The 23,987-nt window shown below is 41.7% G+C and overlaps 1 long non-coding RNA gene across 1 annotated transcript in view; it reads left to right on the top strand.

The window, feature by feature from the left end:
* LOC131821911 (uncharacterized) overlaps nucleotides 1-20,312 on the top strand; it is a 101,169-nt gene extending 80,857 nt beyond the window's left edge. Inside the window, exon 3 of the long non-coding RNA XR_009350016.1 lies at nucleotides 19,622-20,312. This is a non-coding gene — a long non-coding RNA (uncharacterized LOC131821911). The remainder of the gene's footprint in view (nucleotides 1-19,621) is intronic.
* The last annotated feature ends 3,675 nt before the right edge of the window (nucleotides 20,313-23,987 follow it).

The raw sequence follows: 23,987 nt of genomic DNA, 5'->3' as shown, positions 1-23,987 counted from the left end.
TCAACTGCAAGCTCCCAGGTTGATGTGAAAAATGCCCAGAAGATCAGAAGATCAATGGTGGGCTTTCATGAGCAGGTACTAACCAGATTCAGTACACCACTGCTTGTGTAGTGTGCCCCTGTGTACCCATCACCCAGCTTCAACAATGATCAGTTCCTGGCCAGCCTTGTTTCATCTCTCCGCTTACTATTTTTCACCACCTATATTATTTTGAGGCAAATAATATTTTGAGGAATTAGATTTGATGAAAGAAATTTCACTGGTAATATTTTAATGTGAATCTCTAAATGATAAGGACAGTTAAAATAACCACCATACTTTTGTTAACGCCTGAAAAGTTGTTTTCTTACTGTAATCGAGTATCAGGTCTATGTTCATACTTCCAATTGCATCCTAGGTTGGCCTTTTTCCCCCCACTGCTTGTTTGACTCATGAATCAAAAAAGACCACACATTATGATTATTTCCTAGGTGTCTTAATTCTTTTCATCTATAGATTCTCTTTCCATCTCTTAATTTATTGCAATTTATTTGTTAAAGAAAGTAGTTCCTTTCTCCTGTAGAGTTCCCTACTGTGTGATCATATAGATTTTCTATGAGAAAGCCCAGAAGGTCTGGTTGTCTCTTTTAGAATGTTAGTCAGCTGGGGAACCTGGGTGCCTTAGTCGTTAAGGTCCAACTCTTGATTTCAGCTCAGGTCATGATCTCTGTCGTGAAATCAAGCCCCATATCGGGCTCACACTGGGCATGGAGCCTACTTAAGATTCTCTCTCTCCTTCCCTGCCCGCCCTCACCCCCTCCCACTCTCTCTCTTCTCCGCCCCCCACCTCCTGCTCTCTCTCTTAAAAAAATGTTGGTCACCCACCATTGATCAGTACCTTGATATATTAACTCATTAAAGTCTGCAAAATGGTGATGATCTAATTCTAACTAAATGAAGAAGTCATTTATTAGCTGGAATACTTCTAGAAAGAGTATGACTTCCTCGTATCTACTATTTGGTTACCCTGAGGACAAATATGTGTAGGAAAAGCAGGAAAAATATTTGAGTTCTTCCCCTTATTTATCATCTTTCAAAACAATGAATTGGTTTATTAGCATCCTTCAATAGTCACCAATTTTTTCCTTTATCCAAATTATGAACTAATGGATGGATCACTAATGTCATGGATTTCAGTACACTGAAGCTAATCTTTTCACTGATACTTTAATTGTCCCAACTCTGAACATTGGGACCTTCCAATCTGGCATCTTGAGTCCTTTAGACACAGTCCTAGTGGTTTCAGATAGCTTCCATTCTGTCTAGTATGGTAAGATGTTCCGTTCTCAATTAAAATTCAGGACAGTGTGTTAATGTCTTCTATCTTATGTCTTTTTACTTTCCTTATTGTTTTACAACATGCTGAAGTTTGAAAGGTTTTATGTAATTAGATTTATCTTCTTTTTTTTTAAATTTATTTTTTATTTATTTTCACCATAACAGTATTCATTATTTTTGCACCACACCCAGGGCTCCATGCAATCCGTGCCCTCTATAATACCCACCACCTGGTACCCTGACCTCCCACCCCCCTACCCCTTCAAAGCCCTCAGATTGTTTTTCAGAGCCCATAGTCTCTCATGGTTCACCTCCCCTTCCAATTTCCCCAAACTCCCTTCTCCTCTCTAACTCCCCATGTCCTCCATGCTATTTGTTATGCTCCACAAATAAGTGAAACCATATGATAGTTGACTCTCTCTGCTTGACTTATTTCACTCAGCATAATCTCTTCCAGTCCGGTCCATGTTGCTACAAAAGTTGGATATTCGTCCTTTCTGATGGAGGCATAATACTCCATAGTGTATATGGATCACATCTTCCTTATCCATTCATCCATTGAAGAGCATCTTGGTTCTTTCCACAGTTTGGTGACCGTGGCCATTGCTGCTATAAACATTGGGGTACAGATGGCCCTTCTTTTCACTACATCTGTATCTTTGGGGTAAATACCCAGTAGTGCAATTGCAGGGTCATAGGGAAGTTCTATTTTTAATTTCTTGAGGAATCTCCACACTGTTCTCCAAAGAGGCTGCACCAACTTGCATTCCCACCAACAGTGTAAGAGGGTTCCCCTTTCTCCACATCCCCTCCAACACATGTTGTTTCCTGTCTTGCTCATTTTGGCCATTCTAACTGGTGTAAGGTGATATCTCAATGTGGTTTTAATTTGAATCTCCCTGAGGGCTAGTGATGATGAACATTTTTTCATGTGTCTGATAGCCATTTGTATGTCTTCATTGGAGAAGTGTCTGTTCATATCTTCTGCCCATTTTTTGATATGATTGTCTATTTTGTGTGTGTTGAGTTTGAGGAGTTCTTTATAGATCCTGGATATCTTCTCTTTTTGTTTTCAGAGTTCGAGTTGTAATTAGATTTCCTAACTCTAAGGTTATGGAGGAATATATCCATATTTTCTTTTTAAAGATTTTTTTTTTATTTATTTGATGGAGAGAGAGAGAGAGACAACATAAGCAGGGGGAGTGGCAGAGGGAGAAGGAGACTCCCCACTGAGCAGGGAGCCCAATGTGGGGCTTGATCTGAGGACCCTGGGATCATGACCTGAGTGAAGGGCAGAGGCTTTAACCCACTGAGCCACCCAGGTGCCCCTATTCTTTAATTTTTTATTATTTATTTTAAGTAGACTCCACAGCCATCATGGAACCCAATGTGGGGCTTGAACTCACGACCCCAAGATCAAGACCTGAGCTGAGATCAAGAGTCAGATGCTTAACTGACTGAGCCACCTAGACACCCCTAAAGATTTTATTTTTAAGTAATGTCTACACCCAGCGTGGGGCTCAAACTCACAGCCATGAGATCAAGATTTGCGTGTTCTATCAACTGAGCCAGGCAGGTGCCCAGAAAGAGTTCATTTTTAACAAATAGTTTCAATTTTTACACTGAAATATCTGATCCATTTAGAATGTGTCCTGGTTTGTGGTATGAGGAATGGATCCAATTTTATCTTCCGTTTGGAAGACTGAAAGGCTAGGTGGCATATCGGAATGAACTGTGGTTGGGGATATGAGTCAACAGAATTACTGTTACATTTCATTCAAAGAAGACACAATTAGACCTACCGCCCCTGTACCATCTGTTATACCACTGGTATTTACACACTGTTCTTCCCCCTGATGATAGGAAGTACCACTCAACAGGAAGACTTGTGGTCTAGTCATTTCTCAGGGTCAAGTTGACTGTATATGAATAAGGCAGGGAATGTTGAACCAAAGATGCTCTTAATTTATCTTATTTGGAATTAGGATGTTGGTAGCACTTTTATAGTGTGGTAATACATTGAGATCTGCTTTCTCGGATACTGATTAATCGTTATCTGTTGATTTGAAACTCTATTGGAAAACTAAAACTATTTTATTTTATTCTTTTTAAGATTTTGTTTGTTTGAGAGAGAGAGATAGCAACAGAGAACATGAGTGGGGAGGAGAGGGAGAAGCAGACTTCCCACTGAGCAGGGAGCCTGATGCTGACTTGATCCCAGAAACCCAGGATCATGACCTGAGCTGAAGGCAGACGCTTAACCGCCTGAGCCACCCAGGTGACCCAGGAAACTAAAACTATTTTTACAGGATAATTGGTAATAAGCAGAATCATACTGACAGAAATAGGAGCAGCAAGATTTGATGGAAAAGAAAGGCAGGAAAAGTTCTGGAGAAGGGAGTCATGGGGCACATAGCTTTGCCCTGGATGGTTCCAGGTTCTTCTAACATTTTGATCAGAATCATTGTTCATGCTAAAAAAGTAAAAAATATTAACCAAAAAAAGTTGGTCCCGTCATTCAGCAGTGTCTTTCATAAAATGTACGTTGTGTTCCTTGATTTTCACCACCTTGGTCCCCACCTTTCTGTTATATAAAGCCTACCAACCTTCCCACTCACTTCCACACCAATATTGTGTTTGAGGTGCTTACAAGAGAAGTCCATCTTGAAATTACTTCGAGTCAGCTTAGGTCAAGGAATAACTGAATATATCTGAGAGACTGTCACTGTAATGAGAAACATATACTCCTTTGGGTCAGATGACTTTTACTGAGAGATAGTATTAAGAAAATAGTCACATAAAGAAATTTTCCATTTTTCAGAGTATAATGTGTCAAAAATGATTGTACTACTCGTTATCTTTTAACTAATAACTCTTAAGAAAAATACCATACAGGGGTGCCTGGGTGGCTCAGTTGTTAGGCATCTGCCTTTGGCTCAGGTCATGATCCCAGGGTCCTAGAATCGAGCCCCGCATCAGGCTCCCTGCTCAGTAGAGAGCCTGCTTCTCTCTCTCCCTATGCCTGCCGTGCTGTCTACTTGTGCTCTCCCTCTCTATCTCCCTGTTGAATAAATAAATAAAATTTTTTTAAAAAAGAAAAAAGAAAAATGCCATCTAGAATTTAGTACCAGGAAAAAATTTGTTTCTGTGTAAGAAGTGGAGGTGTTGAGACAGCAGGAGCTATAGATGGGGTTTTTTGGCTTGGCTTGGCTAGTCTCAGTTCTCAGGATACTCAGAAGTAAACTGAATGCTCAACTGTGATAATTATTTCATCCCTAGTTCCTGAAAAATCTTCTTTTCCTATCTCTATTAGAGTTTTGAAAAATAAAATTTATTTATTTATTTACATTTTTAGTAATCTCTGCACCCAATATGGGGCTCAAACTCGTGACCCTGTGATCAAGAATCACATGCTTAGGGCGCCAGGGTGGCTTAGTCAGTTAAACGTCTGCCTTTGGCTCAGGTCATGATCTCAGGGTCCTGGGATCCAGCCCCGCATTGGGCTTCCTGCTCGGCAGGAAGCCTGCTTCTCCCTCTGCCTCTGCTGCTCCCCCTACTCAGTGCTCTCTCTCTCTCAAATAAATAAATATACAAATCTTTAAAAAAAAAAAAAAAGAACCACATGCTCTTCTGAGTAAGCTAGACAACCCACAGGAGGATATTTTTATCTTTACTTATTTATCGTCCTCTAAGTCCAAAATGGAGAAAGAAAGAGCTTTTCCTCTTTTGTCGCCCCCCCCTTTTTTTTCTTATTGCGTCTTGAAACTTGGACCCTTTCACTCTCCAATCATCTTCAGTTGTGGTACATTTGTCTGATGCCAGAAGGAGATGCAAGGATCTTTTGAGAGCGGGGAGTGTTGCTCTAAGCCGCTGGGAAGCTCGCAGTAAGGGTAGGTAGGAACGGACCAACGGGTGGAGAACGAAAGGCTTTAGGCGGTGTGTGCAGCAGAGTGATCGAGGTATTGGGGCTGGGTCAGAACTAGTCAGTGAAGCAAGCTAGTAAAGTAACAAACGAGAACAAATAGTCACCCAGAGTGCTCTCACTTTCAGCGTTCCACTCCGAAGCAACCTGCTTCTAAGTTAAGCTTCCTGTGGCTCCCCTCTCCTTCTTGCCAGGGCAGGAGTCATTCCTGCTTTGACATTGCTTCGCCTCTCAGTGCCTACTGCTTTTCTGGCACCCTCCACCTCCTACTGGATTTGTGAGCAGTTGTCCTTCCCTCCCTGATGGCAGTTTGTTCACCTTGATCACCCAGAGTCTGGCTCCATTCCTGGACTGTGGAGTCATTCGCTGCGGAATAATGAACGTCTTGGTGAAAGATAGCGCAGACGGGGGTCCCCATTGTCTGGTCAGTGCTGACTGGTTTGTCACACTAATGGGCCTGACTGTTGGCCTGTAAAAGAGGTGGATGCCCTGAAACCACACTTTCTACCATTTCAATTGTCCCAGAATTCGAGTCCCAGTAGGTCTCATGATCTTTGCAACTTTGTACAGAATGGAACAACCTTGGGGTGGCTGAAGACCTAGATTGTTGCTTTGGAAGCTGTCCTCCTGAGCCCCGGTAGACATTAGGCCTTGGGGAAGGAATATTTTTTCCTAGGCCACTGTCACACTTAGTAATTGGTGTGCCAAGGAAAGACTGAAATGCCTCTCCTTTCCATCTCTAAGTGGACTTCACTTTAGATGGGGTGAGAGCTTTTGTTTTGATTAAACTTTGCCAAGATCTCTATTCAGGGAAAGCCACCTGTCCTGCAAAAGTCCGTTTTTTTCCTTACAGTGGGACAAGTAATTTGGTCTTTCTGATTGTCATTCCCCAACTTTGCCACAATTCTGGCTCTCTCGGTGTGGCCAAGGGACTTCTTGCTGAAGTCCTAAATGAATGTCTCCTCACATTGACATTCATCCCCAGAGTCCCTGTCGCAGGAGCAATAAGGATTTTATATTTGTCATACTATTTCTGAAGATCTCCACAGCCCCCATTTCCTTGTACGGGGCTAGCCATGTGCACCTGTGTGAAGTTGACTAGCTTGTGAGTGGTCCTCACCTCTCTTCTACCAAAGCTTCACGCCTGTAGGCCCTCAGGTAGTCAGACTGCCTCTTTCTTCTGTACCAACACGTTTTGCAGAAAAAAACCTTATATAGGTCATTTCTTATTTGCATGAGGGCATCAATGTCATCTTTTTATAGGATTATTATCATATTAAGTCTTTTTAAAAAGATTTTATTCATTCACTTGACAGAGAGAGAAAGAGAGGCAGGCAGAGGGAGAGGGAGAAGCAGGCTCCCCGCTGAGCAGGGATTCCCGACGCGGGGCTCGATCCCAGAACCCAGAGATCATGACCCGAGCTGAAGGCAGACGCTCAACCAACTGAACCACCCAGGTGCCCCCATATTAAGTATTCTATCCATTTGCTGAATAAATGGCTTTCTGCCGACTGCCTTTTCTTTTTTTTCCTTCAAATTCAGCTATCATGAAATAATTAGTGGAGAGATGAGAAGGTAAGCAGCAATTCTCCTGGTACCTGCCATGTCAGGCCATTGCATATTCCATCCACATGTCCTGTTAAATAGAAAATCTAGAAATAGGAGGCCAGATTTCCTGAACCTCAGTGTAATGGCTTATGTACCTCAAAAACTTGCTTAAAAACACAGCATTTAGGGGCTAAAGATAATGTTCTCTAGCAGAGCATTGCCTGCCCCCTCAGGAATGTCCTCATGATTTAATTGATCACTGCAAGCTGGATATTGGTCCAAGACGAGCGAATGCTGCTGTGTCATTGAAGAGAGGGTGACTGCCTGAAATATGCGTCCTGAAATATGAAGTTGGGGCAATGGACTTATGAGTCCATGAGTCAAGGGATGTGTGCAGCTTCTAGAAGCTGGAAAGAGCTCCCTGGAACTTCCAGAAATTTAGCCCTTGCTAACACTTCAAGTTTAGGACTTCTGACTTTCAGAACTGTAAGATAATAAACATGTTGTTTTAAGCCACCCAGTTTGTCATGATTTCTTACGGCAACCACAGGAAATGAATGCTTGATTACTAGGTCTTGCTGTCTTGTATACCTACAAAAGGAGAGCTGATGGAATTACAGTGCCATGCTAAGGAAAAAACAGGAAAATGTGGCCATTTGGTAGGTACACACTTAAACAGTGTGTGTGTGTGTGTGTGTGTGTACACATATGTAAAATTCAGACCTGTCAGTTGCAGATACGTAGTTTTGCTTTTCACCTCGAAATCGGATCAGATCTTAGATCATCTTTAGAAACCATGAGAGGGATAAAGATACACATTTACTGTTCACCTAACTCAGAACAGAGGCTCTAAAAATAGAGTTACTGTGGTATCTGGTATCCCTCCACTAGATGTCAGCAGAGACAACGTCAAGGCTCCTACCGGCTGCGTCAGTCTTTTCCTGGGGTAGCATTCCTGATGAAACAAGAGCAAAAACTGCAGAAAGGACATCATAATTGACATGTAAAATGCAGACGGGATATAATAAATATGCTCCATTTGGGGGGAATAAGTACAAAAGTACATATTCATAGTCTGAGTCCTCATTAGGCCAAATGAAATACTGCCAGCTCTTTCAAATGGTTTATGGTGGCCCATTGAGGGTATGTGGGGCATTTCCCAGTGGCTTGAGGCTTAATCTGTACTTTTTGCTCTTTTAGACCACACTTCACCTAGAAAGCTTCTTAGCAGCCTAGCGCAAGGGAATTTTATTAATTGGTTTTGTGTAAGTTAGATAATTTTTGTGGCTCTTCTGAATACCTGTTTCTAGCTGCCTTAGGCTTCATGTGAAAGAAGCCTTTGTGTCTTCAGTGATATTTCATTTGCTTATTTAGAAGCTTTAAAGCACTTGCCCTAGATCCTACCTGCTTTCTGTTTTCAGACAGACTGGCTTCCTTCCGATGGACTACCGCTCTCCCTTTAAGTTCCACTTCTTTTGGTTTGCTCCTGGGTCAGACTGGGTGGATCTGGCAGGAGAGAACAGAAGGGTCAGACTCTATTAAGGATCATAGCAAAGGTTAAAGGCAGTGGTGGTGTGACATGACTCGTGTGCATGGCATTGGAGTCAAGAGAGCAAAAACAAAAACAACTGAAAAAGTAAAGTAAATTGAATTTTGCGTGTGTGTGTGTGTACGCATGCGCCAGCCATTGGGTTGATTCCCCAGGGGAAAAAAGAAAAATCACAGATTTTTCCATGGCATGTCTGACCACAAATCACTGAAGAACTGCCCATTGATTATAGAATTGGCCTGGAGCAGTGAATTGGGTCAGAGCTCCTAAAGCAGGTTATGTCAATACCAAATACAGTGGGAAGTTGTGGCCTCTTTAATTCCTCTTATTACATCTCAGTGTCATTCGTGTCATGTGGTCTCCGATAACACACTCTCAGATCATCTTTGTTTAACTTTAAGTCATCTATAGCTTAACATTCTCTTTTCAATATTCCGAGGACTCAGTGACCCCACCTTCCATCTGCAGGCTTAAGCTTTATATGCCAATAAGGTAAGCAACCTCGATGAAATGGATGCATTCCTGGAAAACTATAAACTTCCAAAACTGAATCAGGAAGAAACTGACAACCTGAATAGAGCAATATCTAGTAATGGGATTGAAGCCCTGATCAAAAACCTCCCAAAAAACAAGGAAGAGCCGAGGACCTGATGGATTCCATGGGGAATTCTACCAAACATTCAAAGAAGAAATAATACCTATTCTCCTGAAGTTGTTTCAAAAAATAAAAACAGAAGGAAAACTTCCAGACTTTTTATGAAGCCAGTATGCCAGTATTGCCATGACCGGGGCCAAAATCAAGAGTCAGCTGTTCAACCGACCTGATCCCTAAACCAGACAAAGACCCCACCAAAAAGGAGAATTTCAAACCAATATCCCTGATGAATATGGATGCTAAGATTCTCAACAAGATCCTAGCTAATAGGATCCAACAGCACATTAAAAAGATTATCCACCATGACCAGGTGAGATTTATCCCTGGGATGCAAGGGTGGTTCAACATTTGCAAATCAATTAAGGTGATAGAACAAATCATTAAGAGAAGAGAGAAGAACCACATGGTTCTCTCAATTGATGCAGAAAAAGCATCTGACAAAGTACAGCAGCATCCGTTCCTGATTAAAATGATTCAAAGTATAGGGATAGAAGGGATATTCCTCAACTTCTAAAATCTATTAAAAACCCACAGCGAGGGACGCCTGGGTGGCTCAGTTGGTTAAGCAGCTGCCTTCGGCTCAGGTCATGATCCCAGCATCCTGGGATCAAGTCCCACATCGGGCTCCTTGCTCAGCAGGGAGCTTGCTTCTCCCTCTGCCTGCCATTCTGTCTGCCTGTGCTCGCTCTCTCCCCCTCTCTCTCTCTGATAAATAAATTTAAAAAAATCTTAAAAAAAAAAAACCCACAGCGAATATCATTCTCAGTGGGGAAAAGCTGGCAGCCTTCCCTTTGAGATCAAGAACACGACAAGGATGCCCACTCTCACCACTCTTGTTCAACATAGTATTAGAAGTCCTAGCAACAGCAATCAGACAACGAAGAGAAATAAAAGGTATTCAAATTGGCAAAGAAGTCAAACTCTCTCTCTTCACAGATGACATGATACTTTATATGGAAAACCCAAAGATTCCACCCCCAAAGTACTAGAACTCATACAACAATCCAGTAATATGGCAGGATACAAAATCAATGCACAGAAATCAGTTGCTTTCTTATACACTAACAATGAAAATACAGAAAGGGAAATTTAGAGAATCTATTCCATTTACTATAGCACCAAGAACCATAAGATACCTTGGAATAAACCTAACCAAAGAGGTAAAGGATCTGTACTCAAGGAACTACAGAACACTCATGAAAGAAATTGAAGAAGACACAAAAAGATGGAAGAACATTCCATGCTCATGAATCAGAAGAATAAACATTGTTAAAATGTCTATACTGCCTAGAGCCTTCTATGCTTTCAGTGCCATCCCGATCAAAATTCCACCGGCATTTTTCAAAGAGCTGGAACAAACAATCCCTAAATTTGTATGGAACTAGAAGAGACCCCGAATTGCTAAGGAAATGTTGGAAAAGAAAGACAAAACTGGGGGCATCACGTTGCCTGATTTCAAGCTTTACTACAAATCTGTGATCAGCAGGCTTAAGCTTTCATACTTTCCTCCAGAGCTTGAGATATTATTCTCCCCTATGTACTTTTTTTAGTGATCTTTTAACTTCTATCTATTTTTCCCCCTTAAAGATTTATTTATTTATTTTAGAGGGAGAGAGGAGGAGGAGGAGGAGGAGGAGGAGGATGCGCAGAGGGAGAGGGAAGGAGAGAAAATCCCAAGCAGGCTCCCTGCAGAGTGTGGAGCCCGACTCAGGGCCCAATGCCATGACCGGGCCAAAATCAAGAGTCAGCTGTTCAACCGATCGAGACATCTAGATGCCTCTAACCTCTATGCATTTTAACATAATTTCAGAATCAGTAATATCTACACTTAATGCAAAACCTAAACAGTAAAAAATAAGTAAGTTTAAAAAAATTTTTAAAAACTCAAAAAGTGAAAAGTTTTCTTCCCATCCTAATCCCAGACATTCAGTTCCCTTCCCCCCAGAAATAATAACTAATATTAATTTCTTGCTTATTCTCCAAAGGTATTCTAAACATTTATACAATGCAAGCAATAACATGCTTTATATGCTCTTCTACACCCAACGTTATCATTTAATATTATTTTGGAAGTAGTTTGTATTGTATGCATAGAAATGCTTGATTGGTCGATAATTTGTTGACAGACATCTAGATGGTTTCCAATCTTTGGCTATTATAGACATCGTTATAATACATATTTTTATAAAGTCTTTTTACACATGTGGGAGTATATATCTAAAGCATAAATCCCCAGATAGGGAATTACTGGGTTAAAAGGTAGGTGCATTTTTAGTTCTGACAGAAATTGCCAAATTGTCTCCATTGAGATGAAGAGTTATTAATCCCATCAGGAATGTATGGGATTGCCTATTTCCTTACTGTTTTGTAACAGAATGTATTATCCTAACCCTTTATCTTTCTTTATCTTGGGTATGTTATAGATCTATATATTGTAAAGATTTTATTTTTTTCCATTTTATTTTATTTCTTTTCATTGTTCCAGCATTCATTGTTTATGCACCACACCCAGTGCTCCATGCAATATGTGCCCTCCATAATACCCACCACCAACCTTCCACCCTCCTCTCCTCCAAAACCCTCAGTTTGTTTCTCAGAGTCCACAGTCTCTCATGGTTTGTCTCCTCCTCCGATTTCCCCCAACTCACTTCTCCTCTCCTTCTCCCAATGTCCTCCATGTTATTCCTTATGCTCCACAAGTAAGTGAAACCATATGATAATTGACTCTGTCTGTTTGACTTACTTCACTCCGCATAATCTCCTCCAGTTCTGTTCATGTTGCTACAAAAGTTGGGTATTCATCCTTTCTGATGGAGGCATAATACTCCATAGTGTATATGGACCACATCTTCCTTATCCATTCGTCAGTTGAAGGGCATCTTGGTTCTTTCCACAGTTTGGCGATTGTGGCCATTGCTGCTATGAACATTGGGGTACAGATGACCCTTCTTTTCACTACATCTGCATCTTTGGGGTAAATACCCAGTAGTGCAATTGCAGGGTCATAGGGTTTTTAAGTAATCTCTACACCTAACATGGGGTCCAAACCTACAACCCCAAGAACAAGAGTTGTGTGCTCCCCTGACTGAGCCAGCCAGGTGTCCCCATAGATCTGTATGTTCTAGATTCAGCTTGCATTTCCCTTATGAGTAAAAATGAACATATTACATACGTTTTAAGAGAAATTTGTGTTACATTTTTTGTGAATTATCTATATGTATCCATCAACCAATTTTTAACTGGGTTGTTGATCTTAGTTTTATTGATTTGTAGGAGTACTTCACATATTAAGAAAAGTAGTCTTTTGTCTTTGTTGTATATTGCTGTTTTTTTCCAGTTTGTCTTAATTTCCTGATGTGTGTGTGTGTGTGTGCGCGCGCGTGCGTGACACAGTAACTTTAGATTATATCGTCAAATTAACCAGTCTTTGCTTTTATGGGTTCTGGTTTATAGGGCATGTTAGGTCTTACCCCTCCCTGGAATTATTAAAAATTTTGGGCACCTGGGTGGCTCAGTGGGTTAAAGCCTCTGCCTTCGACTCAGGTCACGATCCCAGGGTCCTGGGATTGAGGCCCGCATCGGGCTCTCTGCTCAGCAGGGAGCTTGCTTTCCCCTCTCTCTCTGCCTGCCTCTCTGCCTACTTGTGATCTCTCTCTCTCTGTCAAATAAATAAATAAAATCTTAAAAAAAATTTTACCCATATTTTCCTCTAGTATTTCTATGGTCTGCCATTTCAGATTTAAATATTTAATTCAAAAATAATAAAAATATTTAATTCATTTGGTATAAGGAATGGTGTGGCGATTTAATTTCCCAAATATACTTTTTAACTTCTTCATAAAGTATAAATTTATACTTTTTAACTGCCCCCTGGTTATGTAAGTGATAGCTGCTCATTTTAAAAACCTTAGAGATACAGAAGAGCAGAAAGAAAGAAAAATCACCTATTATTCCATTATTTAGAGGTATCTACTGTTAATATATTTTCTTTCTTTTTTTTATGTATTTATAGAAACATAGCTTCTTTTCTTACAAAAGTCAGGATCATATTATATATACAGTTCTCTATCCTGTTTTTTTTCTTTTTTAAAAAAAGATTTTATTTATTTATTTGAGAGAGAGAGCGAGAACATATGGGAAAGGGGAAGAAGGAGATGCAGACTTCCGCTGAGCAGGGAGCCCTATGGGGGGCTTGATCCCAGGACCCCGGGATCATGGCCTGAGCTGAAGGCAGACGCTTCACCGCCCGAGTGACCCAGGCGCCACTGTATCCTGTTTTTCTTCAACTTAATATTATATCATGAGAAAATTTCCCATATCAAATGTGTTTATTCTTGAAATCTGAGTGCTTTTTTTGTCTGAGTCTGTCCCATCTGCATCTATTTTGAGGCTTAGTTTAAGAGCGCTGAAGTGATAGAAACTACTTTTGTACAAATGGTTATGATTATTCTTTGGGAAGTTTTATATTTTTTGATTGGTATCTAGGAAATGTTCATTGGTAATATCATGCTTTTCCTCCCATCATTCAAATTCTTGATTAAAAGTTAAATGTAAATGTGCTTATTTTGAGACCAAATTCTGTTCTTTATATAATGCTTCAGGAATGAGTCACAGTGACATTTGTCTGATATCTATTTGATTATATATATGTGTGTGTGTGTATTTTTTAAAGATTTATTTATTTATTAGTGAGAGAGAGTGTATGAAAGCATGCATACTCATGTGTTGGTGAACCAGAGGAGGAGCAGAAAGAGAGGGAGAAGGGAAGCAGACTCTGTGCAGAGGGCAAAGCCTATCATAGGGCTCTATCTCAAGCACTGAGATCATGACCTGCGCAGAAACCAAGAGTCAGATGCTTAACCGACTGAGCCACCCGGGTGTCCCATTGGTAATATTTTGATATAATACCATTTGACTACTTAACCACACCAAATCATTATTTTCTGTGATCTATTTACTATTAAACTTATCTACCACTCAATAGGATAATCATCTAAGAGTCACCTAAACAGATAATGCATAGGGAAAATGGTGTGGTAAGATTCAATTTCTAATGTGTGTATCATAAAAGTCTTCTTGGAACAAGTGGTATATAACAAGTGGTTGGAATCTGACAGGTAAAAATAGAGGTGGAAGGGTGCCTGGGTGGCTCAGTGGGTTGGGCCACTGCCTTCAGCTCAGGTCATGATCTCAGGGTCCTGGGATCGAGTCCCACGTCGGGCTCTCTGCTCAGCGGAGAGCCTGCTTCCCTCTCTCTCTCTGCCTGCCTCTCTGTCTACTTGTGATCTCTCTCTGTAAAATAAATAAATAAAATCTTAAAAAAAAAAAAAAAAAGAAATAGAGGTGGGAAAGGCAAGACATTCTGGCCAATGGAATAAAATGTGCTAAAATCCGAAAGTGTGGATGGACTGGGTATCTTCTGCAAATTATCAGTAGTCCGGTTGGGTTGGTGCATAGGTTGTGTGAGTGGGAATAGGGAGATAGTAGGTTCCAAAATTAGCCTTGTAGGGGCCCCTGGGTGGCTCGGTCGGTAGAGAATGAGATTCTTGATCTTGGGGTTATGAGTTCGAGTCCCATGTTGGGTGTAGAGATCCCTCAAAGAGAGTTAACTTTGTAAATGCAAAGCTTCATGAAAGCTTGGAAAGACAGACTGAGTGGTTGCTACTTCTCTAGGCATTAGAGTGATAAAAGGCTTTGCCTTTTAAGTATGAAGAATGAGAAGGATATACAAAAGTAAACAGAAGAGTATGTTGTCTTCTCCTCTTGTAGCCTTCACCCTGCCTCAGCAGTCATGCTCTTATGGCCACTCTCGTTTCATCCACAGGCTCCATTTCTGCCATATCATGTTGACGGACATCTCAGACAACCTATCATTTCATACATAAATATTTCAGTATGTATCTCTAATACACAAGGATTCCTTTTTTAAAGGTTTTATTTATTTGTTTATTTATGTGTGTGTGTGAAAGAGAGAGACAGAGTGAGAGAGAGCAGGAGAGGGGAGAAGGTTAGAGGGAGAAGCAGACTCCTCATGGAGGTGGGAGCCCCATGCAGGACTCTAGGCCCACAGCCTGAGCTGAAGGCAGTCGCCCAACCAACTGAGCCACCCAGGTGCCCTAAAATATAAGGATTCTTTACACAAACATAACCATGATACCAAACCATAACCACACTTAAAAGAACCCACAGTATTTCCTAAAAATAATTTAAGGGTTTTGAAGAAAGCAGGCCACGAACAGGGCAGTGCTAACCCTGAAAAGAAGATGGCTGCCTTTCCAAGTATAAAATGCTGCCTTATTTAATTGAAAGAACTTGATGTTGTGTAGAGAGTTACCTAAATGCAGATAATGGAAATGAACCATTTTTTATGAGTGGCGAATGCTGTAAGTCACTTCACTGACACAAAGTCATTAAGAGATTTTTTTTTTTTTTAAAGAAAGCTTGTGATTATATCAGAGCCAGAGCTCTTGGAAATGATGTTTCTCAGAAGGGAAAATGGCATTGTCGATTTTCATTAAAATAAAGCTGACAAAATAATTTTTGAACCTTTTAAAGTCTTTCATGGAAATAACAGGGGTCTATTTCTTTGGCTCTTTGGCATCTTTTTTCCTGGAACTGCCCAAGAAAGAGTGGGGTTTTTTTTCTTTGTTTGTTTGTTTTAAAGACTAAGATTAAAGAGAGAGAATAAAAAAGAGGAAGGAAAAAAATGGCTTTGTATCCCAATAAATTGTGTCCTTCTAAAGAAACTGCATTATATTAGAATAGATTATTCTCTGGGGGTTGGTTGGAAAAAGGCTCTCATGGTGGAAATGCAGTTATATTATGTTGGATGTTGATGGAGGGGGAAGGCCATCGAAACCCAGAAGCCTGTTTATTCCCCTGGTGCCTTCATCCGTGTGACATTAGCCACCTGGAGCCCTGTTTGTTCAGTTGCCCATCTGATAAAATATCCAATCTCCTCATTTCCTGTGCTGTGGAAAATTATTTTATTCAGCAAGTGACGGAACCCTTCTTTGGAATGGAAATCGCTGATGTATTTGAGACCACGTATTTGGCACAAAGCAAGGATGAGTCTTAGGTTCTTTTTTTCTAGCAGACCTTGCCCAAAGCCTGCTGATTAAAAAAAAAAAAAAAAAAAGACAACAGAAGGTCTGAATGGGTTTGGTAGAGTGGAGTTTGTTTTAGTAGGTAAATGTTTTCTTTATTTCAAATTTATTTTCTGAAGACTTACTCTTTTCTAACAAGCTGGAAGAGGAAAAAAAAAAAAAGCATCTGTTAGAACAACTGTTTCTACTGCTAAATTTTAATTGTAATTCAGCCCCTCTGTGAGGCTTTGCCATTCTGATCGAAAGAGGACAGTTGTGAGTTATAGTGAGAGGCTGATGTGTGCTGAAGGACTTTCAATTTGAGTTGGATACAAGTGGGATACACATAATTAAAAAAAAAAAAACAAACCTGCACTTCCTTTGAAATACAGTATTCCCAATGAGAAATAGAGGCTTCTGAGTGTAGGAGGCAGAACTTGGCACCTATTTTATCTTTCCTTATATTCTTGTTCAAACAGGCTTGCTTTCAGTCTTTGGGTTATGGCTTGTTCTCCATTGTTCCGTTGCTGACTACATTAAGCTTCTGCAAACCTAGTTCTCCCAGATTAGAAGGTTCATTGGTCCTTCTGTCTAGCACGGAGCAAGAGCAAACATTGCAGCAGATTAGACTAGATTGATGTAAACTCTGGTAATATCGCCTTTATCTGTAGTTAAGACTTCCAGCCATCTTAACTGACCTCTCTGGAAGGTGGCCAGAGTCCACAAGGAAACAAAGAACGCCTTTGGGAGTTGGAAAGAACTATCCCAAAGACCATGGACTTTACCCTGTCAGAAAAGCATCAGGAGAGGCAGTCAGATTCTACCTTTAATCAGTAACCTTATTTTGTACACCATTCTAATAGACCTCATTATCTGGCTTGCTGGCCCACAGCAAATTAGATGAGAGGGTATCAGCGGCAGGTCCACTACGAGCCAGAAGAAATAATGGCCGAAAGTTTGAATTCAAAGGAGGAGTCCAATTTTAGAAGATATATATATATATATATATATAAGCTGAGAAAATCTCAGCAGTCCGAGACCATTGAGTGAAGGTGCAAACCAGCATGTGGGCCCACAACGCCTTGAGTGCCTCTCTGCTTTTAAGAATAGGAAATATCAGGGGCACCTGGGTGGCTCAGTGGGTTAGGGCCTCTGCCTTCAGCTCAGGTCATGATCCCAGGGTCCTGGGATCGAGCCCCACATCGGGCTCTCTGCTCAGCGGGGAGCCTGCTTCCTCCTCTCTCTCTCTGCCTGCCTCTCTGCCTACTTGTGATCTCTCTCTGTCAAACAAATAAAATCTTAAAAAAAAATTAAAAAAACAAAGAATAGGAAATATCAGAGGGGGAGGTAGATGGAGGGCAGGGATGAAATAGCTAAAGGGGATTAAGAGGTAGAAGCTTCCAGTTATAAATTAAGTAAGTCATGGAGATGAAAAGTACAGCATAGGGAACGTAGTCAATATTGGTGTCTACCCTTTTCGTGGTGAGCACTGAGTCATATATAGAATTGTGAAATCAGTATGTTGTACACCTGAAACATTATAATATCGCATATGAATTATACTTCAGTAAAAAATAAAATATGTCTATTCTTAAAAAAAAAAAAGAATAGAAATTGTCTTGCCTCTCTGTATGTATTCCCAGCACACAGCCTGTAACACTCAGCTTGGGGCGCCTGGGTGTCTCAGTGGGTTAAAGCCTCTGCCTTTGGCTCAGGTCATGAGCTCAGGGTCCTGGGATCAAGCCATGCATAGGGCTGTCTGCTCAGCAGAGAGACTGCTTCCTCCTCCCTCTCTGCCTGCTTCTCCGCCTACTTGTGGTCTCTGTCTGTCAAATAAATAAATAAAACCTTAAAAAAAAAAAAAACCCAAAACAAAAACAAAGACACTCAGCTTTTTGAAGAAGGTCGACATGAAAGCAGGATCCCAGTATAATCCAGTATTGCTGGATTAATGCTAAACTCAACTCATCAAAAAGTAACACGATTATATTCCTCATCTGATTTAGAAGGCCGGGAAAAAAATTCCACCCTAAAAAATTAAGTGAAAAGCACTCGAGTAAATATCTGGATACAGGATTGCAGAACTGTATGGAAGGTTTACATTTAACTTTATACGACACGACTGAACAGTTTTCCAAAGTGGCTGTGTCATTTTGCATTTCCACCAGCCATGTTTGAGAGTTTCTGTTGGCCTATGTCCTCGTCAGCCCTTGGTATTGTCCGTTTTTAAACATTCTAATATTCTAATAGATGCACAATGGTATGTCATTTTGGTTTTAATTTGCATTTCCCTGATTCGTAATGTTGAATCTCTCCATGTGCTTATTTGCCATCTGTAGGTCTTTTTTTGTGAAGTGTCTATTCAGATATTTTGCCGTTTTATGTTTTAACTTTTTTATTAAAAAATTTTTTTTAAAAGATTGTATTTATTTATTTGACAGAGAGAAAGAGAGCACAAGCCGGGAGAGCAGCAGGCAGTGGGAGACGCAGACTCCCCACTGAGCAGGGAGCCCGACATGGGGCTCAATCCTAGGACCCTGGGATCGTGACCCGAGCCAAAGTCAGATGCTTACCTGACAGACACCCAGGAGTCCTTATTTTGCCTTTTTAAAAGTTGGATTACTTTTTCCACATTACTGAGTTTTCAGAGGTCTTCATATATTCCAGGTCTAAGCCTTTTATCAGATAAGCATTTACTGAAATGGAATGAAAACTTTTGTTCATGCAAAAACCTGTACACAGGTGTTTATAGTGGCTTTAGTCATAATTGCTGAAAACTGGAAATAATCCAACGATCTTGCAACTTCTGAATGGTCAAAAAAATTGTAGTGCATCTACAAAATGGAATACTAATCAGCAATGAGAGGGAAAAAATACCCGATTCACATAATATGGATGACACTCCAATGCTTTATGTGTAAGTGGAAGAATGCAGGTTCCAGTCGCTATAGACTATCATGTTTCCATTTATGTGACATCCTGGAAAAGGTGAAACTATAGGGACAAGAAAAGATCTGTGGTTTTCAGGAGTTCGTGGGGTGGGGGGATAGAGGTTGCCCACAAAGGGGGGCAGCAGGAAGGACATTTGAAGGGTGAAGGAAGTATTCTATATATTGATTTTGTTCGTGGTTTGTCAACACTCACAAAACTAACATCACAAATGGTAAACTTTACTCTTGAAAATTATACCTCTGATTTTAACCAATTTTTTTTTAAAGTAAACTTCCCCCAGTGTGGGGCTTGAACTAGCAACCCTGAGACCAATGATCGTTTGCTCTACTGAGCCAGCCGGGCACCCCCGTACCTCAATTTTTAGAAAGGAAAATAGAAAAAGACGTGGGCGTATCAACAAGAAGCAAGCTTCAAAATGTTGGAAAATAAAAATAAAAACGGGCAAAATGGTGGAAAATACACTATCGTGGCTATGTCTTGGGGATGTTCAGGGAGCTAGTGCGTGCAGTTCACCATCAGAACTCTATAAGAACTTAATCTTGTTTCTAGAGGAACACGAGTTAAATTATGATCCCCTGGATTTTAATTTGCAGGGAAATTGTGAATGCAGCAGCATTGGGCCTTTGCTTAGCAGTGAATTACTCATGTGATGGACAGAGTCATGGTAGAAGAAGCGAGGAGAGAGGAACAATTGTGAATAAAGGACCATCAGCTTCTCTGGTTTCTCTTTATTTCATACACATACAGAAGCACACAGACACACACAGATGTACATGCTACCTTTTCTTCCTCCTCCTCCTCTTCCTCACCAGTGTATCAGTCCACCCTTCATACTGAAGCCAAATCTTGTGATCCAGGCCCACATCCAGCAGCCCAGCCTCCCAGCTTTGCTATTTTTTCTATGAACATTCCCTACCTGTGTGAATTTGCTCACAGTTGTCTTTTTGCCCCATGACTTCCCTGATCTCTGCTAGGTGAAACTGAACCGATCTTTCAAGATCCAAATCCAAAGCAGCCTCCTTCGTGAAGCTTTACATGATCACCCTGTTGCAAAGTGAATTTTCCCTCGTTGTACTGGGTAGAATCACAGAAAATGCTTATTGCATTGACTCCAAAGGCAGCAAGTAGAACAGAAGAACCAATAGTCACATTACAGATGCCAGATAAATATTGAACGATGGTCCCAGACTGTGAGCTTTGTCTGTGGAGTCAAGAGCTTGGAGATGCCACGTGGCCTGGGTTTGAATATCAGCTCTACTATGTACCAGTTGTGTTATATTAAACAAAATTATTTAACCTTGAAGCCTCAATTTCTTTATTTGTAAAATGGAAGTAAGAATAGCACCTACCTGGGGTCATCGTCGGGAGTAAATGAATTACTCTGCATCAAGGGCTTGGCATCTAGGGAACCTCGTGTAAATGTTGGCCATCATTATTTTCGGAAGCAACTTTAATCCTTCCAACTCATTCAAATCAGATGGGACTAACTACGTTAATTCAAAGGGTGTGTTGGTTTGAAGGGGCTGTTACCGTTAGGAGACGCAGGAACGTAAGATCACATGGATATCCATCCCACCCAGGCATGTCAGAAAGATCAGCAACACTAGTCCCATTATGGATTCTAATCTAACTGCAAATCCATCAGGGCAGACTTCATAATAGGACTTCCAAGGGGGCTGCACCAGCGGAGGAGGGAGGAGGGGGAAATCAGCTGCCGCCCGGACCTTGCTGAAGAGAACCCTTCGAGCCGGCCTATTCCATGAGCAGTCATTTGATATTCTAGGCAGCTGCCTGACACTGCACTTTGGTGCCCCACAGTGTAATTAACAGGCACACACACAGCTGCCTTGTCAGACAATTGGCCAGACTTGGCAGTGAGGGCGGCAGAGGCGGGGCGGTGGCAGGGAGGACCCAGGCTACATTCGCCACCTTGGGCGCCGAGCTTTCCCCATAGCTCTAATAACCCTGCAGCTGTACCCCAAGCACCTTCCGAAGCCGCATGCCTGCTAATCTCTTAGAAGGAATCATCCAGATTCTGAGGTTTGTCATCAGTTAGCATTCTCTAGCTGACTTAACAACAGTCCTACGAGCTTGCCCTCCATGCGATCGAACTCAGCTGCGACTGGCCCCACTCTCTCATTTTTTATTTGTCCTCAAACCACACGAAGTGTTTTTTGAGCACTGTTACAACTGGCTAGATAAATGAATTGGGGGGGGCGGGGGCGGAGAAGAAAGTGTAAGAGGAAGTGTGATGTCAAGAAAGAGGCACGGGGTTGGGAATCAGGAGACCTCCTTTTTTTCTTGGAGCTCATGAGTAACGTGACATTGAGAAAGTCATTTATTCTCTGCAACTTTGTTTCTTAATGTGTACAAATAAGACTGTTCCGTTTATTTTTGGGACTATTAGTGGTTTTGGGGGATCTATCAGTCAGAAGCCATCCTGGGAACTCTGGATCATGGACCTTAGATGTAGTAGAACCTCGTTTAAGAATCTCGGAACTAGGGGCGCCTGGGTGGCTCAGTGGGTTGAGCCGCTGCCTTCGGCTCAGGTCACGATCTCAGGGTCCTGGGATCGAGTCCCACGTCGGGCTCTCTGCTCAGCGGGGAGCCTGCTTCCTCTCTCTCTCTCTGCCTGTCTCTCTGCCTACTTGTGATCTCTCTGTCAAATAAATAAATAAAATCTTTGGAAAAAAAAAAAAAGAATCTCAGAACTAGGGTCTTGAGTGGCTCAGTCTTTAGTCTTGGTTTCTGCTCAGGTCATGATCTCAGGGTCCTGAGATCAAGCCCTGTTTTGAACTCAGCACTCAGTGGGAGTCTGCTTGAGATTCTCTCTCTCCCTTTGCCCCTCCCATCATTCTTTCTCTCTCAAATAAATAAAATCTTTAAAAAAAAATAGAATCGGGGCGCCTGGGTGGCTCAGTGGGTTAAGCCGCTGCCTTCGGCTCAGGTCATGATCTCAGGGTCCTGGGATCGAGTCCCGCGTCGGGCTCTCTGCTCAGCAGGGAGCCTGCTTCCTTCTCTCTCTCTCTCTCTGCCTGCCTCTCAGTGTACTTGTGATTTCTCTCTGTCAAATAAATAAATAAAATCTTTAAAAAAAAAATAGAATCTCAGAACTGTCCCCACCTTGAACTTGCTCATTGTTGAATAAGCAAATTCTTAGGCAAAATGGGATCCCTGTCCTTGAAACTTTCAGCCTTCCTTGCTTTCCAGCCTTTCTTGGAGGGTGTTGCAAAATCCTAACACAGGGTTGTATTCAGAAGGTTCCAGCAGCTTTTGGGAAAAAGCCCAAAAATGAAAATATGGAACCCGAGGATCAATTCAAAGCTCAGCTTTGTCACTCCGTATAGGGCGTGTTCCTACCCTGAACTTGCTCATCTAGGTTACGTTTTTTCCCATTTGTGTCAGCCCTCAGTCTGTCAGTTTGAGAAATACTGTGTTGGTTTTAGCGGGGCTCATTTACCTAGTTTCCCTTGTGGAGAAATGTCTCACACTTACGGGCCTCCCGGAGAGCCTGGGGGACTGGCCCCTGGAGGTTTCATTGTATGCCCCCTGCACAGGCTTATCCATTTCAAATTAGGTGGGGGAGAACTGCAATGCAGCTCAGATGGGCTTGGGCGTGCCTAAAAGGGTGATCAGTGGCCCCGGGGAGTGTGTTGTTAGAAGGTGAAAGACTCTAGCCCTGTTGGTTTTGCCTTGGGGGATGACAGGTGTTTGTGGTAAGACGCAATTATGCTCATCTGTCCCCAACTCTGCATTCCGTGATGTCCAGGTGGTGCCCTAACTTTAGCCAGGATAAACTATTTGCACTATGGTAATTGGCAAACTCCTAATCAGGGGCGTTTAGTTTTTCAATCTTTTGTTCCCCCTCTCGTTCAGAATGGATACCTTCTGTTGACCTAAAGTTTATTGTCTCCTTCCTCTGTCCTCTCCAATCTGCTCTTGACCCTGTAGAGTGGGTTTTTGACTTGTGGTTATTGTATTTTTCAATTTGAAACGTTACATGTCTTCATATCTTCTGTTCCTTTTTTGAGACTTTCCATTTTTCAGATTGTTCCAAGAACGTTCATGAGTGCTTTGCTTGAGCCTTCTCTATAATAGCTGTTCTAAGATTATTGTCAGATAATTACAACATCTATGTCATTCTGACATTGGCGTCTGTTGGTTGGCTATTCCCGTGTGAATTGATATTTTCCTGTTTTTTGTCTTTTGTATGCTGAATATTTTTTAGATTGCATCCTGGACATTTTGATTATTGTGTTTATAAGATGCTCGGTATTAAGTCCTATAAAAGATGTTAATATTTAGTCGGCAATCAATCTGGTTAGGTTTGGGCTATAATTTCTAACCCACCTCTGTGGGCTGTAGTTCCAATTTTAGTTTGATTTTTTAAAGCTGTTTGGATCTCAGCTATGGATGGGCCTCCCGGTGGTACACGGTATAGGACCTGAACAGTGATCTCTCTTATGGTTCTGTTCTCAAAGTTGTCATCGTGGTCAGTAGGTTCAGGGTGATTGGGATCAGATGCTCGGGGGTTTATAAACGACCCTATGAGGTCATTTTCCTGAGTTCCTCCCTCTCTGCCCTCTCTGGGACCATTCAGTTTTTTCATCCCTCCAGCCAGAAGTCAGAGGTTTTAGTTCCCTCTTTCTAATTTGTACTTCTGTGCCTGTGCCCACAAGCCGCCAAGGAGCAGTGGGGGTGTGGCCCACCCTGTTGGGACCCCAGCTCGGCTGATCGCAGAGGACGGGTTTGGCTCATGCAGGCTCTTCTGCCACTGTTACGGCTGAGTTGTTTGGTGTCTGAGCCACGAGACGAAGGAGAGAGAAAAGAAAACCTTTCTGACCATTAGGAGTTTCTCTTCCTGGTCCTGGAGCCCGGGCTAGAGGGTTTCTCCTGGAGCTTTCTGTGTTCCTGCCGATGCTCACTTTCCGGTTTTGTTTAGGCTGGGGAATGCTGCAG

This window comes from Mustela lutreola, chromosome X, assembly GCF_030435805.1.
Source record: "Mustela lutreola isolate mMusLut2 chromosome X, mMusLut2.pri, whole genome shotgun sequence".
NCBI classification, from domain to species: domain Eukaryota; kingdom Metazoa; phylum Chordata; class Mammalia; order Carnivora; family Mustelidae; genus Mustela; species Mustela lutreola.
The sequence above is the reverse complement of the archived record's forward strand: the minus strand, read 5'-3'. Positions and strand labels throughout refer to the sequence as shown.